The 14,945-nt window shown below is 37.1% G+C and overlaps 1 protein-coding gene across 3 annotated transcripts in view; it reads right to left on the bottom strand.

Annotated features, from left to right (window-relative positions):
- The window catches only part of KLHL2 (kelch like family member 2), a 143,520-nt gene that overhangs the window by 89,838 nt on the left and 38,737 nt on the right, over positions 1-14,945 (bottom strand). The gene's annotated exons all lie outside the window — the stretch shown is intronic.

Below are 14,945 nucleotides of genomic sequence, written 5' to 3'. Positions count from 1 at the left end.
AGACTGTTGGTTCTACCAGGGTTTGTATTCCACTGGCATAGCCTTTGGAAGTTCAGGATTAGCTTGCAGTAGAACAAGATTTTAGAGGAGAACTGGTAACCCTTCCCCCACACCCCAAAAGAGATGCAATGTAGGTGACCTCAGGATGTTCTTCTTACTAGAGACTTAAAATAAATATGACTCTCCTGCATCCCCCTGGGAAAGGTAACCAGTGTAGCCAAAGGCCACAAGACACTCAGAGAAGAGAAAAAAAACAACACAGCAATTACACATTGCTCTGTTGGCTGCTTTCTTGAGGGTAAAGGTGTAGGCAAAGAAAACTCCAATGTAGCCATAGGGACCCTGAACCACAGAGGCAGAAAGGGGCAGAAACAGATATGATTTAACAACTTTTGAGAGCTGAAAACTAGAAAAGCAATACTGTTAATTACCAAGCACATATCCATTAACTAGTAACTGCTTAAAAAAAAGCATGTTGCTTGGTGTTTAGCATTCATTCTGTGATTATGTGCATGTCTCTCCAGTGGAATGGAAGCTCCCTGAACACAGAGGCTGCTCGGTTTTTGCCTGAGTAACTGCTGCACTTGGTATATAGTGTGTGCTTACTTGGTAACTGATTCACATAAGGGCTTACACAGTCTGTTGGGTACTGGGGTCTGTATCCTCATTGGGGAAGGCAAGGTCTACGCTTGCTGTTTGAATAGAGACATCATATACAAACTATGCACCATAGAAAAAGGAATATAGAGGAAAGGTATAGAGGAGAAAATGCATGTTAGGGAAGGTCTGTGAGTCAGTCAGTTAGTGTTTGTGTTTAACAAATTTTGTAGTCAGGAAGACTCATCTTTCTGAATTCATATCCAGTCTCAGATACTTACTAGCTGTATGATCCTGGGCAAACCACTTAACCCTGTTTGCCTCAGTTTCCTCATCTGTAAAATGTACTGGAGAAGGAAAGGGCAAACCACTCCAGTCTCTTTGCCAAGAAAACTACCTAAAAGGATGCCTGGAATGAATGAACAACAATGTGCCAGGCATTGAGCTAAGTGCTAGAGATGCAAAAGATGACAAAAGACAATCTTTGTTCTCAAGGAGCTCACAGTCAAAGTGGGGAAAGAATTTGCAATCACCCATGCATAAACAAGATCCACCTCTTGGTTCTGGGTATTTTATCTAGCTCTCCTATGCTTGGAACCCCTTCCCTCCTCCACGCTGACCACCAACTTCCCAGGATTTCTTTATACCCCAGCTAAAATCTTACCTTCCAGGGGAAGTCTTCCCCAAACCCAGTTAATTGCCTTGCCTTCTCTCTGCTAATCATTTCCCACTTATCCTGTACATAACTTTTGTTGTATATATCTGTTTTCATGATATCTTCCCCATTAGACCACAACTCTGTAAAGGCAGGGTCTATCTTTTTTGCTTAGTTGGCACCTAAGAAATGTTTACTGACTGATGACTGAAGATGTATACAGGATAAGTCAGAGGTTATGTCAAAACAAAGCATTAATATTAAAGAGGGCTGGGAAAACCTTCTTATGGAAAATGGAATTTTAGCTGAGATTTGAAGGAAGGAAGCTGGGGAAGAAACTAGGTGATAGAGATGAGAAAAAAAGCCATTCCAGGCTCAACCAGGGGAAATGCCCAGTGTTGGGAGATGGCATGTGTACACCATCACTGGATCACACACAGAATGAGGTGGGGAGAGTTAGGTATAAGAAGCCTGGTGACAAAGGGCTTTCAAAGGTAAAGGAAAAACAGTTCATATTTGATCCTGAAGGCTGGGAAACCTGTCTCACTTGCAGATTACTCATGTTCTCTTTTCTGTGCACCTACATTTTGTAAAGGAAAATGAAGAAGAATGCACTTTTCCATCTTGTTCCACAAAAGTTCTTCTGCAGAGCACTACTGTTTATGTGATATGAACAGGAGTTTCATGTGGAAATGTCAGTGGGAGCAATATTATCTTTCTAACTCAGAAGTGACCAATTTTTCAGTAAGGAATCATAATGCACTGGTAAGCAGTATCCAAAAGGATCTCAACAGGATAGAGAACACTGGGCTGAACATAATAAGATGAAGTTAAATGAGGGTACATATAAAATCTTACACTTGGGCATGAAATGATTAGATTCATAAGTACAAGATGAGGGATGTATAGTTTGACAGCAGTTCTGAAAAAAAAATCTGGTGATTTTAGTGGACTACAAGTTTAATATGAGTCAGTGTGGTGACATAGTAACCAAGATAAATTTTGTGCAAGGAAAGGAGGAAGAAAGGAGGAAGGAAGGAAGGAAGGAAGGAAGGAAGGAAGGAAGGAAGGAAGGAAGGAAGGAAGGAAGGAAGGAAGGAAGGAAGGAAGGAAGGAAGGAAGGAAGGAAGGAAGGAAGGAAGGAAGGAAGGAAGGAAGGAAGGAAGGAAGGAAGGAAGGAAGGAAGGAAGGAAGGAAGGAAGGAAGGAAGGAAGGAAGGAAGGAAGGAGGGAGGGAGGAAAAAGGAGAGAGGAAGCATCTATTCTTTTTTAATGTCTAAGCTCCTCCACTTATTTTCTTCATACTCTCTTAATTCTTTGTAGTTTGGCTTCCAGCTTTATTCAAATGAAACTGCTCTTTCCAAAGTCTAATGAGCTCTGATTTGTCAAATTTAATGGCCTTTTCTCAGTCCTCATGCTTCTTAACTACTCTGTTAAGTCCTGACACCACCAACTCCATCTTCTTGATCTCTTCTGCTTCTCTTCTTATCTATCTCTCCAGGTCTTTCCCTGTCTCCTTTGCTGGATCTTCATCTAGATTATGTCCTCTAACAGTGGTTATCCCTCAAGGCTATGTCCTGGGTCCTCTTCTCTTCTGTACTATTTCACTTGGTGATCTCATCAGCTCCCATGGATTTAATGACCATCTTTCTGCAGATAGCTCTCAGATAAACTTCTCTAGACCTAACCTCTCTCTCAACCTCTAGTCCCACATCTCCAATGGCCTTTTTAGACACTAGATGTACTGGATTATAAACAGAATGTACCATAGACATCTTAAACTCATTGTGATCAACCCTCTTTCTAACTTCCATATTACTGTTAAAAGCAACATTATTTTCCTCATCAGTCAAGCTCACAAAATGTTATGTTCTACTTTTTGCTCTAATCCTACACTGTACCCCCCATACCCCCATCCAATTTGTGGTCAAATTCTATCATTTCTATCTTCTTAACATCTCACATACATTCCTTTCTCTCCTCCAGCACAACCACCCTAGTGAAGCCCTCTTTGCCTCATGCCTGGACTATTCCAACAGCCTGCTGCTGATTGGCTGTCCCTCCAACCTGGAATATTCTCACTTTTTATCTCCACATCCTGGGTTTCTTGACACATTTCAAGTTTCAGATTAATTATCTCCTTCTGCAAGAAGTTTTTACCAGTTCTCTTTTATTTTACTGCCCTCCCTCTGAGATTATGATGAATTTATCCAGAATATGTCTTGTTTTTACATAATTGTCTGCATGTAATCTCCCCCATTAGGTTGTGAACGTGCCTGGCACATAGTGGGTGCTTAATAAAAGTAGTTGAATAATGAACTGACTAATGAATCTGACCCAGGCACTCTTTAACTGCACAGGCAAATTTCCCCAAGCTTCCCCCACCACCCCTTGCATCTCCACCAACCTCCCCCCACTACCTCCTGGCAGCAGCAGACAGCCCTTAGCGTGGGTTCTGTGGAGTTTGGCTGGTGAGTAAGCCCTGCCCCAACTCTTCCCACACACAGTTTTTGTTTTTCATGGGAAAGAGTGCACAACATAAGATCAACAGGCAAAAATGGGTTATGATGGCATTACTGTTAGTCCCACTCCCCACCAAGCCCATACCATCTCCAGACAGCTCTACTTCTGTCAAAGGCATCACTGGTCTTCAAGTGAGCCTGGTTCAAAACCTCAGTGTCATCCTTTCTTCTCTTTATCATTCACCCCACAAATCTATATATCTCACACCTGTTTCCTTCTCTCCATTCACATGGCCACCATCTTTGTTCAGGTCCCATCATTATGGCCATGGCATCCTAATTGGTCCACTTGCCACATGTCTCTCCTCCTTTGAAACCATTCTCCACATAGATGCCAAAATAGTTTTCCTAAAGGGCACGTCCAACTTTGTCATTTTCCCACTCAAAAGAGTCAAGTCTAGGATCAAGTATTATTTCATTTTTGTCCCCTTCGTTTAATTTCTCTTTTGTAATGTGGATCATTATGAGCAAGGACGAGTATGAAATTTATAAATAAACATATACTTTGTGGAGAGAAAGGGCAAAGTTTTTGACTGACTTGAATATGTAGTCAAAAAGGTTTAGAAACCATTGACAAAAGTGCTAGGCTTGGAGATGGGAAGATCTGGGTTCAAATGCTTCCTTAGGTAACAATTTACTGGACAATTCACTTAACTTCCCTGGGACTCAGTTTCCTTATCTGTCAAAGGAGGCTGTTTGTCTCAATGGCCCCCAAGTTACCTTCTAGCTCAAATTCTGAAGGCAGCTAGGTGGTATAATGGATAGAACATCAGGTCTGGAGTCAGAGAGACTCATCTTCCTGAGTTCAAATCTGGATTCAGATACTTACTAGCTGTGTGACCCTGGGCAAGTCACTTAAACTTGTTGGTCTCAGCTTCTTCCTGTGTAAAATGAGCTGAAGAAGGAAATGGCAAGCCACCCACTATCTTTGCTAAGAAATGGGATTGTGAAGAGTAGGAAACTACTGAAAAATGACTGAATAGCTTCAATTCTATTATTCTACACATATATAGTTTTAAGATACATAATGGCTGGACCAGATTTGAAAAAATCAGGGGAGAGAAAATTTCAGCATGAAAACTAAAAGGAGAATTTGTGAAATTACATCAGGAATTCACTTATGGTTATTATGCTAAGTTTAAGTAAAACCTAAAGGCTTGAAAACCTCTGATCTGGGATTTATGCTAACCCAACAACAAAAGATGTGGAATAAAAATGAGGGCACAAATAACTGGTTTTATTTTAATTCTGCTCCTCCATTAGAAAAATGTCAGACTATCCTCAAGATTTCTTGAAAGCTCATTTCGTTTTCTGATGTAGTGCACCATCAGCTGCAGTAAACTCTCAGCAAGGCCTATGGGAATCTATCATTACACAAAATTCCTTTGCCAAACACAAACTCAAGGAGGGGAGAAGCGATAATGGTGATGTGCATTTAACTGCATGCCTCCCTGGAGATTGTCTGACAAGATCTCAGAGAGGAGCTGTTTTTCTAAGAACTTAAGTGCATTAAATGTACCCTGCTACTTCCACAGAAAAAATGAAAGATATTTCTATGTGCATTCTAGAGGAAGAGGGAGGAGAGTTAATAAAGAAAATGTATCCATATATATATGCATATGTATATATATATATATATATATATATATATATATATATATATATATACCATATGTAGGAAAGAGGGGATAAGATTATTGTGCCTCATGCAATGGCAAATGGAAATGGGGGGAGGGGGAGAAAGAGAGAGGGAAGGGAAAGCATGGAAGAAAAAATGAAGCAAGAGTATGAAGGAAGGAAGGAAGGAAGGAAGAAAGAAAGGAAGAAAGGAAGAAAGAGAGGAAGAGAGGAAGAGAGGAAGGGAGGGAGGGAGGGAGGAAGGAAGGAAGGGAGGGAGGGAGGGAGGGAGGGAGGGAGGGAGGGAGGGAGGGAGGAAGGAAGGAAGGAAGGAAGGAAGGAAGGAAGGAAGGAAGGAAGGAAGGAAGGAAGGAAGGAAGGAAGGAAGGAAGGAAGGAAGGAAGGAAGGAAGGAAGGAAGGAAGGAAGGAAGGAAGGAAGGAAGGAAGGAAGGAAGGAAGGAAGGAAGGAAGGAAGGAAGGAAGGAGAAAAATTATTATCTTTATATATACACACATATCACATAAACAAGTTGTCCCAGAAATCTTTTTGAGCTTAAAACTGCACTAAAACTTTTGGGAGATGTTGAATCTATAAAAATATTGGGTAGGTACAATAATGTACAAAGCTCATGTTCTAGTATTCTTTACTTTTAATTTTTGAAGACTAAAGCTATGATTTCATTGGTACAAGGAACTCCCAGTAAGGAATATCCCTCTGTGAAAGCAGTATCTGCTCTTCAACCTAATAATTGTCTTGGGGAGTTGCTTGGAAACACTAAAGCTAAGCAGTGACTTGCCTAAGGTCTCAGAGCTAGTATGTATCAAAGACAGCATCTGAGATTCCTTTCCACCATGACATGATGCCTTTACCCTATGCTCCCAACATTACTCTTAACTGGCATTTGTAAAATACTTAAGATGTCCCCAATAGTGTTGTGTATAATTGATGTATGATGGGTAATAACAGTATAATAATGAGTATTGTGACTTATGGTTCACTAAGGACTTTACATACATTGTGTCATTTGCCCCACATCACAGCCCTGTAAGGTGGGCATTATAAATAATACGATATTCAAAGTGAGATGAGGATTCTGAAGCTCAGAAATAATGAGCTTGAGGTTACAAAGCTGATGAATAGAAGACTTGGGATGATAATCAATCCTCCTGTTTTTAAATTTAGGGTTCTCTACACCATACTATAGGACATCACTTCTTTGTAAAGGTAACTTTCTTGTAGAATCTTCAACTGTGATTTTTGACACTAATTTTTTCATTCATTGCTCTAATTTCTTTTAGGCTTTTCCATTTTTATTGGCAAATATGAAAAAAAAAACAACTCCTTGATCTCATTTCGGTTTATAGTTTTTTACTAAAAATCTAAAAAGGAATTGGTACATATTATATTCTATGTAGTTAGTTTTGTACATTCTGAAGTTATGGAATTTTATTTTATTTATTATTTACTTATTTATTTTAAAATATTTTCCCATGATTACATGATTCATTTTCTATCCCTCCCCTCTTCCCTCCCCCTCTCAGAGCTGATAAGCAATTCCACTGGATTATACATGTATTATCACTTGATACCTATTTCCATATTATTAATTTTTGTAATATAGTCATCTTTTAGAACCAAAACCCCAAATCTCATACCCATATAAACAAGTGATAAATCATATGTTTTTCTTCAGCATTTCTACTCCCATGGTTCTTTCTCTCGATGTAAATAGCATTTTTTTCATAAATCCCTCGGGATTGTCCTGGATCATTGCATTGCTATTGGTAGCAAAGTCTATTACATTTGATCTTCCCAAAATGTTTCAGTTACTGTGTATAATGTTCTCCTGGTTCTACTCATTTCACTCCCCTTCAGTTCGGGTGGGTCCTTTCAGTTCTTATAGAAATCAAGTGATTCACCATTCCTTATAACACAATAAAGTATTTCATCCCCATCACATATCACAATTTGTTCAGCCTTTCTTCATTCGAGTGACACCCCCTCGTTTTCCAATTTTTTGCCACCACAAAGAGCACAGCTATCAATATTTTTGTACAATCATTTTTTCTTATCTCTGGGGTACAAACGTAGTAGTGATATTGCTGGATCAAAGGGCAAGCATTCTTTTAAAGTCTTTTGGACATAGTTCCAAATTCCCTTCCAGAATGGTTAGATCAATTCACAACTCCACCAGCAATACAATAGTTTCCCAGTTTTCATTGCTCTAAATTTTGAGATGATCTACTGTGGTCATTTTCTGATTTTACCTATTCAATCCTCAATAATCATTTGGTAAATCATTCCCTTCTTCAAAAACCTCTAGCCACTGTTCCAATAAATTCAACTCCTAATCATGTGCTCCTAAGCACTGTTCTCACTTGTCATTTTGGTTTTAATATTGGAATCAACGGATTTAGATATGAAAGATAATTCAAAAAACATCTATAGGGGGAGGGAGAGAGAGAGGTTAACAGGGGAGAGGGAGAGGAGGAGGGATAGAGGGAAGTGAGGAAAAATATACAGCAAAAAGATCAATGGTTTTTAAAAAAACCCAGGCATCATATATAACATTCTACACCCATTTGCCACAAAATGATCAAGGGAAAAAAGACTGGAGAGATTTACCTCTTCTAGAGGAGCCAAATTTTATCTTTATGGCTTTATCCCACATGGTTTCAACTGTTAGTTCCTTCTAACTCAAAAAGTCCTAAATTGTAAAATTTTTTTCACTTATGATTCAACCCATAAAGAGTTGAAAATATATAAAAATTTAATTCAAAAGATTTAGAATGCTTAAGTAAATTTCCTGATAAGTTAATGATAAATTTATAGGCATATAAATGATTCATTTTTATTTATTTTAAAACTCTCACTTTTTAATTCCTTTTTATCATCCTCCTACACTTTATTGCAATTTTAATCATTATTACTACTAAAATATAAATAAGCTACCACATTGTATTCTCTATTTTCATAGCTTGGCAAGCACGAATCTTAGACACCATAATAATGTTCCAGGTGGCTTTGGAAATCTGACTTTCTATTCATTCAAATGGTGACTAGTTTTTGTCTACCCTCCCTCACTATTGTTTCCAATTTGCTGTCTCAGACTATGCCCAATCTTATCTCCTTCCTTTCCAACTCTAATAAAGTAAAAATGCAATGGGAGAGAGAATCTCCAATTTTTAAAAAAAGTTACATATGAAATTCTCATTTTTAATCTTATTCTTAATTCTTATCAAATTTATAAAGTTAAATTTATTTTTAAAAATCTTGTCCCATTACTCATCTTTGGATTCCTTGGAAAATTCTTATTAAAGTGATAGGATGATAGATTTAGAATGAGAAATGCTTATATAGGTCATCTAGTACAGGCTATAAATGGCTACAATCCCTTATTTTACAGTTGAGGAGACTAAAATCCAGAGCTTTTAAGTATACCAGGTGGTAAGTGGCACTCTACTATCTTACAACTGTTGGTGTAATTGTAAAATGGTCCAGCTTTTCTGGAAGCAGTTTGGAACTATGCTCAAACAGTCACTAAAATCTGACCCACTGAAACCACTATAAGGCCTATATTAACACCAACGAGATCAAAGAAAGCAGAAAAGGACCCAGCTGTACAAAAATATTTCTAGAAAATCTTTTTGTAGTAGTAAACAAGATGGGAACTAGGATGGTACTCATCATTTGGAGAATGGGAATGGTTAAACAAATTATAGTATTTGAATTTGAATATAGCAGTTGAATATTATTCTATAAGAACTGATAAAAGGGGAAAGTCTCCCTTTTGTGAGGAAGAAGCATATGACCTGATGCAGAATGAAATGAGCTTTGCAATAACACACATAACAATACAATAAAGATAAACAACTCTAAAAGACTGAAGAACTCTGAGCAATGCAATGACCAACCACAATTCCAGAGGATCAGTGATGAAGCTTGCTTGACATAGAGGTCATGGGACTTAGTACAAATGAGGACATACACATATTTTTACAAGTGGTCAGAGTGGGAATTTGTTTGGCTTAGCTCTGTATATTTGTTACAAGTGTTCTATTTTCCTTTTTATGTTTTCAATGGAGTGAAAAAGGGAAGTGGGAGGGAAAGGAGACAGATTTTTGATCACTGAAAAAAATGAAATTAAAGATTTATAGATCTTTATGGACTGGTACAGAATGAAATAAGTAGAACCAAGGAAACACTATACACAGTAACAGCAATATTGTGGAATGATCAACTGTGAGAGACTTTGCTTTTATTGGCAATACAATGATCCAGCACAATTCTGAGGGGCAAATGACAACAAATGCTATCCATCTCCAGAGAAAGAATTGTTGGAATCAGAATTCAGATCAAAGCATGTGATTTTTCACTTGTTTATTTGGGTTTAGGATTTGGGTTTTATAAGATTAGTCATTTATAAAAGTGAACAATATGGAAATATGTTTTGCATGATAACATATGCATAACCCTGATTGAATCACCTGTCAGCACCAGGAGGAATAAGGAAAGGGAGGGAGGGGGATAAGTTTGATCATATAACTTAGGAAAACGTGTGTGGAAATTTATCACATGTAATTGTTAAAAAATAAATAACATTTTCAAAAGAGGAAAATAATACCTATCTCAAATGATTGTTATATCAAATGAGGCAATGCATATGAACTGCTGAATAATCTCTAAAATTCCATATTAATGTCATATTTTTAAAGGGTCCTCTAAATCATTTATAATTTCCCCCCATTAATAAGCAGCCTTTAAATATACACTGTATTTGACATTGGATATGTAACTAAGATCTGCATCTTGTATAATATTTTCTTGCAGTGGAAGGGCTGATTTTTGGTCTAATCAAGACTAGCAAATGAGGATTAGGAATCAAAAACAGAGGAGTACAAGCTGAGTCTCAAATAACACTCTTCTACAGACAGCTTTGAAAAAATGCTTTTGGGGGGGGCAACAGCCAACAAAAGGTGTGAGAGAGATATTCTTCTAGCCTGAGACAACTTAAGACAGCAATAGGGAGGTCTGCAACACTGGGGAAGGCAGAGTAGTAGTAGCTTTCTCAGCCCATAGATACTAGCAAGGGGTTGGATGACTTGTCAGAAAGAGATTATAAGAGGCTCTTTGCTGGCACTAGAGAAGTGAGCACTGATTGACCATACTACCCATACACAGTCCCAGGATGGAGAAGAATGCTGTAGGACCGCTACATGGGAGCTGGGGCCCTTTCTGGATAAAGTCCAGAACATAGGCTAGGAGAGCAGTGACCGTAATTTCTCAGGATCACATCCCCTTAGAAACATCAAAACAATTGCAGATCCCCCCCAGAACCAGTCCTGAAAACAGGAGCATGAAAAAGCCTGAAGTTTAGGGATTGTCTTTCCCCCCACCCCAGGTGAGCAGAGCTCAACTTTAACATGAAGTTCAAAGTGAAGAAATAGGGTGGGAAAAATAAGCAAAAAACAAAGAATGTGACAATGCAAAGTTATTGTGTGTCAGGGAAGACCAAGACCCAAACTCAGAAGAAAACAACAAAGTATAAAGAGTTACAAGGAAAGCTTCAAAGAAGAATGCTAATTGGACCCATCAAATAAGAATTCCTAGAATAGCTAAAGAAAGAGATAAGAATAGTAGGAGAAAAACTGGGGAAAGAAATAAGAATGATACAAGAAAATTGTGAAAAGATAATTAACAATTTGGTAAAAGAGATTTTAAAAATTACTGAAGAAAATACCCTTTAAAAAAAGAATTGGCCAAATGGGAAAAAGAGGTACAAAAATTCATCAAAGAAAATAATTTCTTAAAAATTAGAATTGGGCAAGTAGAAGCTTATATCTAGATGAGATTTCTAACCAAGGCTTCAAAGAAGTCAAAAGAATGAAAAAAAGATAGAAGAAAAATGTAAAATCTTACTGGGAAAACAACGGAACTGGAAAATAGATCAAGGAAACACAATTTAAGAATTACTGGAGTAACTGAAAGCCACAAAGAAAAAACATAGATCTCATATTTCAAGAAATTACCAAGGAAAAGTGCTTGATAGCTTGTGTCCAGGGAGTAATATGGAAATGGAAAGAATCTGCCTATCCCCTAAAAAAGAGATCTCAAAATGAAAATTCTGAGGAATATTATAGCCAAATTCCAAAGCACCAGGTTCAAGGAAAAAATACTGCAAGCAGGCAGAAAGAAACAGTTCAAATATCACAGAGTCACAGTCACTACAAGATTTAGCAGCTTCCATGTTAAAGGAGGAGAGGGCTCAGAATATGATGTTCTAGAAGGCAAAGGAGCTAGAATTATGACCAAGAATAATCTGTACAGCAAAACCTAATGTGTTCCTTTGGGGCAGAAAATGTATATTTAAGGAAATAGGGAATTATAAGCATTCCTTATGAAAAGACCATAACTGAATTAAAAAAATCTGATATTCATATACAAAATTCAAGGGAAGCATAAAAAGGTAAACATGAAAGAATAATCATCAGAATTGGTTCAACTTACACACACACACACACACACAGTTGGGCAAAGAAATCTATCCTAAAAAATCTATTCCTAATAGGGACATAAGAGGGGAAGGGTATAAGATATATGAGAGGGAAATGTGATAAGAGAGATGGCAGAATGGGGAAGACAGTGATTGGAAGCAAGATAGATCTTTGAGGTGGGTTAGGATAAAAAAAGAGAGAGAAGGATAATCAGAGGAAAACGAGATTAAGGGAAATGCAGAGTTAGTGATATAACTACAAATATGAATGGGATGAGCCAACCCAAAGAATGGAAGCAGACAGCAGAATGGATTGGAAACCAGAATCCAACAATATGTTGTTTACAAGAGACACACCTGGGACAGATATACACACATACAGAGTTGAAATGAAGAGCTGGAGCAGAATTTATTGTTCTTTAGCTGAAGTTTGAAGTTCAGCTTAAAAAGAGATAATCAAGGAAACTACATTTTGCTAATAGGTACTATAGACAATTAAATAATATTTAAAAAATTTACAGCAAGTTTTTATGACAAAGGCCTCATTTCCTAAAAGTACAGGGAACTGAATCAAATTTATAAAAATTAGAGCCATTCCCCTATTGATTAATGACCAAAAGATATGGGCAGTTTTCAGAAGAAGAAATAAAAGCTATCTATAAATCACATTTTACAATGTGCTTGAAATCCCTACTGATTAGAAAAAGGCAAATTAAAACAATTCAGAGATATTACCTTAAACCTATCAGAGATAACGAATAGTGGAGAGGATGAGGGAAAACAGGTATGTAAGTGTACTGTTGGTTAAATAGTTAACTAGTCCAATCATTCTGGAAAAAAATTTGGAACTAGGTCTAAAGAGCCTTACAATGGGATCTGGCAATACTATTACTAAGTCTATACCACAATGAGATCAAAGAAAAGGGAAAGGACCTACTTGTACAAAAATATTCATGGCTGCTCTTTTTGTGTTGGCAAAGAACTGGCAATTGAGGGGATGACCATCAATTGAGGAAAGTCTGAACAAGTTGGGGCATATTATTGTGACAGAATACTACTGTGCCTTACAAAATGATGAAGGGAATGGTTCAGAAAAATACATGGCAAGCTCTATGTGAATTGATGCAAAGTGAAGTGAGAACTGGGAGATCTTTGTGCCCAGGAACAACAATGTTGGAATGATGATCAACTAGGAAAGACTTGGCTACTCTAATGAACACAATGACCCAAGACAATTACAAAGGACTCACAAGGAAACAATTCTATCTACCTCCAGAGAGAGAACTAATGAACTCTGAGCAAAAGCTGAATTATTCTTTTTTTTTTTACTTTTTTTCATTTTTTGCAAGATGCCTAATGTGGAAATATATTTTGCATGACTTCCCATGTATAACTGATAACATATTGCTTTTCTTCTCAGAAAGTGGGCCAGGGGTGAGAAGGAATCTGCAATTTAAATTTTCAAAAGAAAAGAATGTTTAATTTTTTTTATTTAAAACTTGAAAAACTTTAAAAAATTTTTAAAAATTTAAACCAAACATTTTAAAAATGTGCTGTAAGAAATGAAAAATAAATTAATGTTTTAAAAACTTGGAAAACTACATGAGATAATGAAGAGTGAAATGAGTAGAAACAAGAGAATATACAGCTGCAGAATAACTGTGAATGTTCATCTCCAGAGAATAAACTGAAAAATGGAAACAGGAAAGACACAATCTGTATATATGCATCTGTTTACTGTATGATGCCTTCTATGGTGTAGGGAAGGGAAGGAAGAGCTGAGATACTTGAAATGAATTCTATTAATAAATAAATTAGTTATTTTAAAAGAATTTAAGACTGACAGATAAGGAAATAATTGTTTAATGGTAAATATTTTGATAAAACTACCCTCCCTGATTTTATCACTACTATCTACTACTACTACCATTACTACTACTACTACCATTACTACTACTACTACTACTACTACTACTACTACTACTACTACTACTACTACTACATGATACACCACTCCCCAGTCCAGTCTAAATCTCCTTTAACTTATCTCCCTAAGAGGGACCTGGGAATCCTGCCAAAAGATTTAGGAATATACAGTGGGAACAAAATAGAATATACGAAATGGCCAAAGGGCCATTTTGGACAGGATGCTAACAAGACAATAAACAACAACAACCAAAAAAAAGTGGATTGAAAGCCAGAACTAGAGACAGGAGGTCCTGGGTTCAAATATGACCTCTTACACTTCCTAGCTGGGTGACCCTGGGAAAGACACAACAAACACCAATTGTCTAGCCCTTAGCAGTCTTTTGCTTGGAACCAATGCACAGTATTGATTCTAAAAGTAAACAGAGAGAACCTCTATTGCTGAAGACACAAATGCCAAGTTTAAATTTTTTGCAATATTTCATGAATTAAAAATCAAAATAATGTTAGTGATCATCATAAAGCCAGAGCTCAGCCTCCACCATACCTTGAGAGCTGACTGTTTAATGCTTTGTAATTTGATTTATGTATGCCTTGGGGATCAACCAATGCTATAAATTAGGGCTTGATTTACTAATTGTCTAGGCTTAAGTAAGTGATGGAGAAAAATGCTAATATTACAGATAAAACTTGGAAGTGTATCATATGAATATTTTTCCTCCCTAGAAAGCCAGTTGTTAAACATTTACCAGAATGCCCCTGACTGTGGCTAAATATAATATATAAATTTAGAGTGGGTCTCAGCAGCAGTAGAATCTAGGATCAAGTCCTGCCTCTGATATATTCTGGCAAAGTGACCCACAGCAGGTTACTGAATCTCTCAGGGCCCCAGGCAACTCTCTGAAAATATAAAATACAAATTGAGTAGGCACCAATCAGCATTAGAAAAGGGGAATGCCTGATCAATAGTCCTCTATATTAATGAAATTGCAGGTCTAATCATGAATGAATAATAATATACTTTATGAAATACTAATATATTATAGTCTAAAAGCAAACTGATAAATCCAGTCTGACAGTTTTAGTCTCTATTCTACTTATGATTTATAAGCCAAGGGACACAAATCCCCACTT

The sequence above is a fragment of the Monodelphis domestica genome, chromosome 6, assembly GCF_027887165.1.
Source record: "Monodelphis domestica isolate mMonDom1 chromosome 6, mMonDom1.pri, whole genome shotgun sequence".
Classification (NCBI taxonomy): domain Eukaryota; kingdom Metazoa; phylum Chordata; class Mammalia; order Didelphimorphia; family Didelphidae; genus Monodelphis; species Monodelphis domestica.
This window is presented reverse-complemented; position numbering and strand designations above follow the sequence as displayed.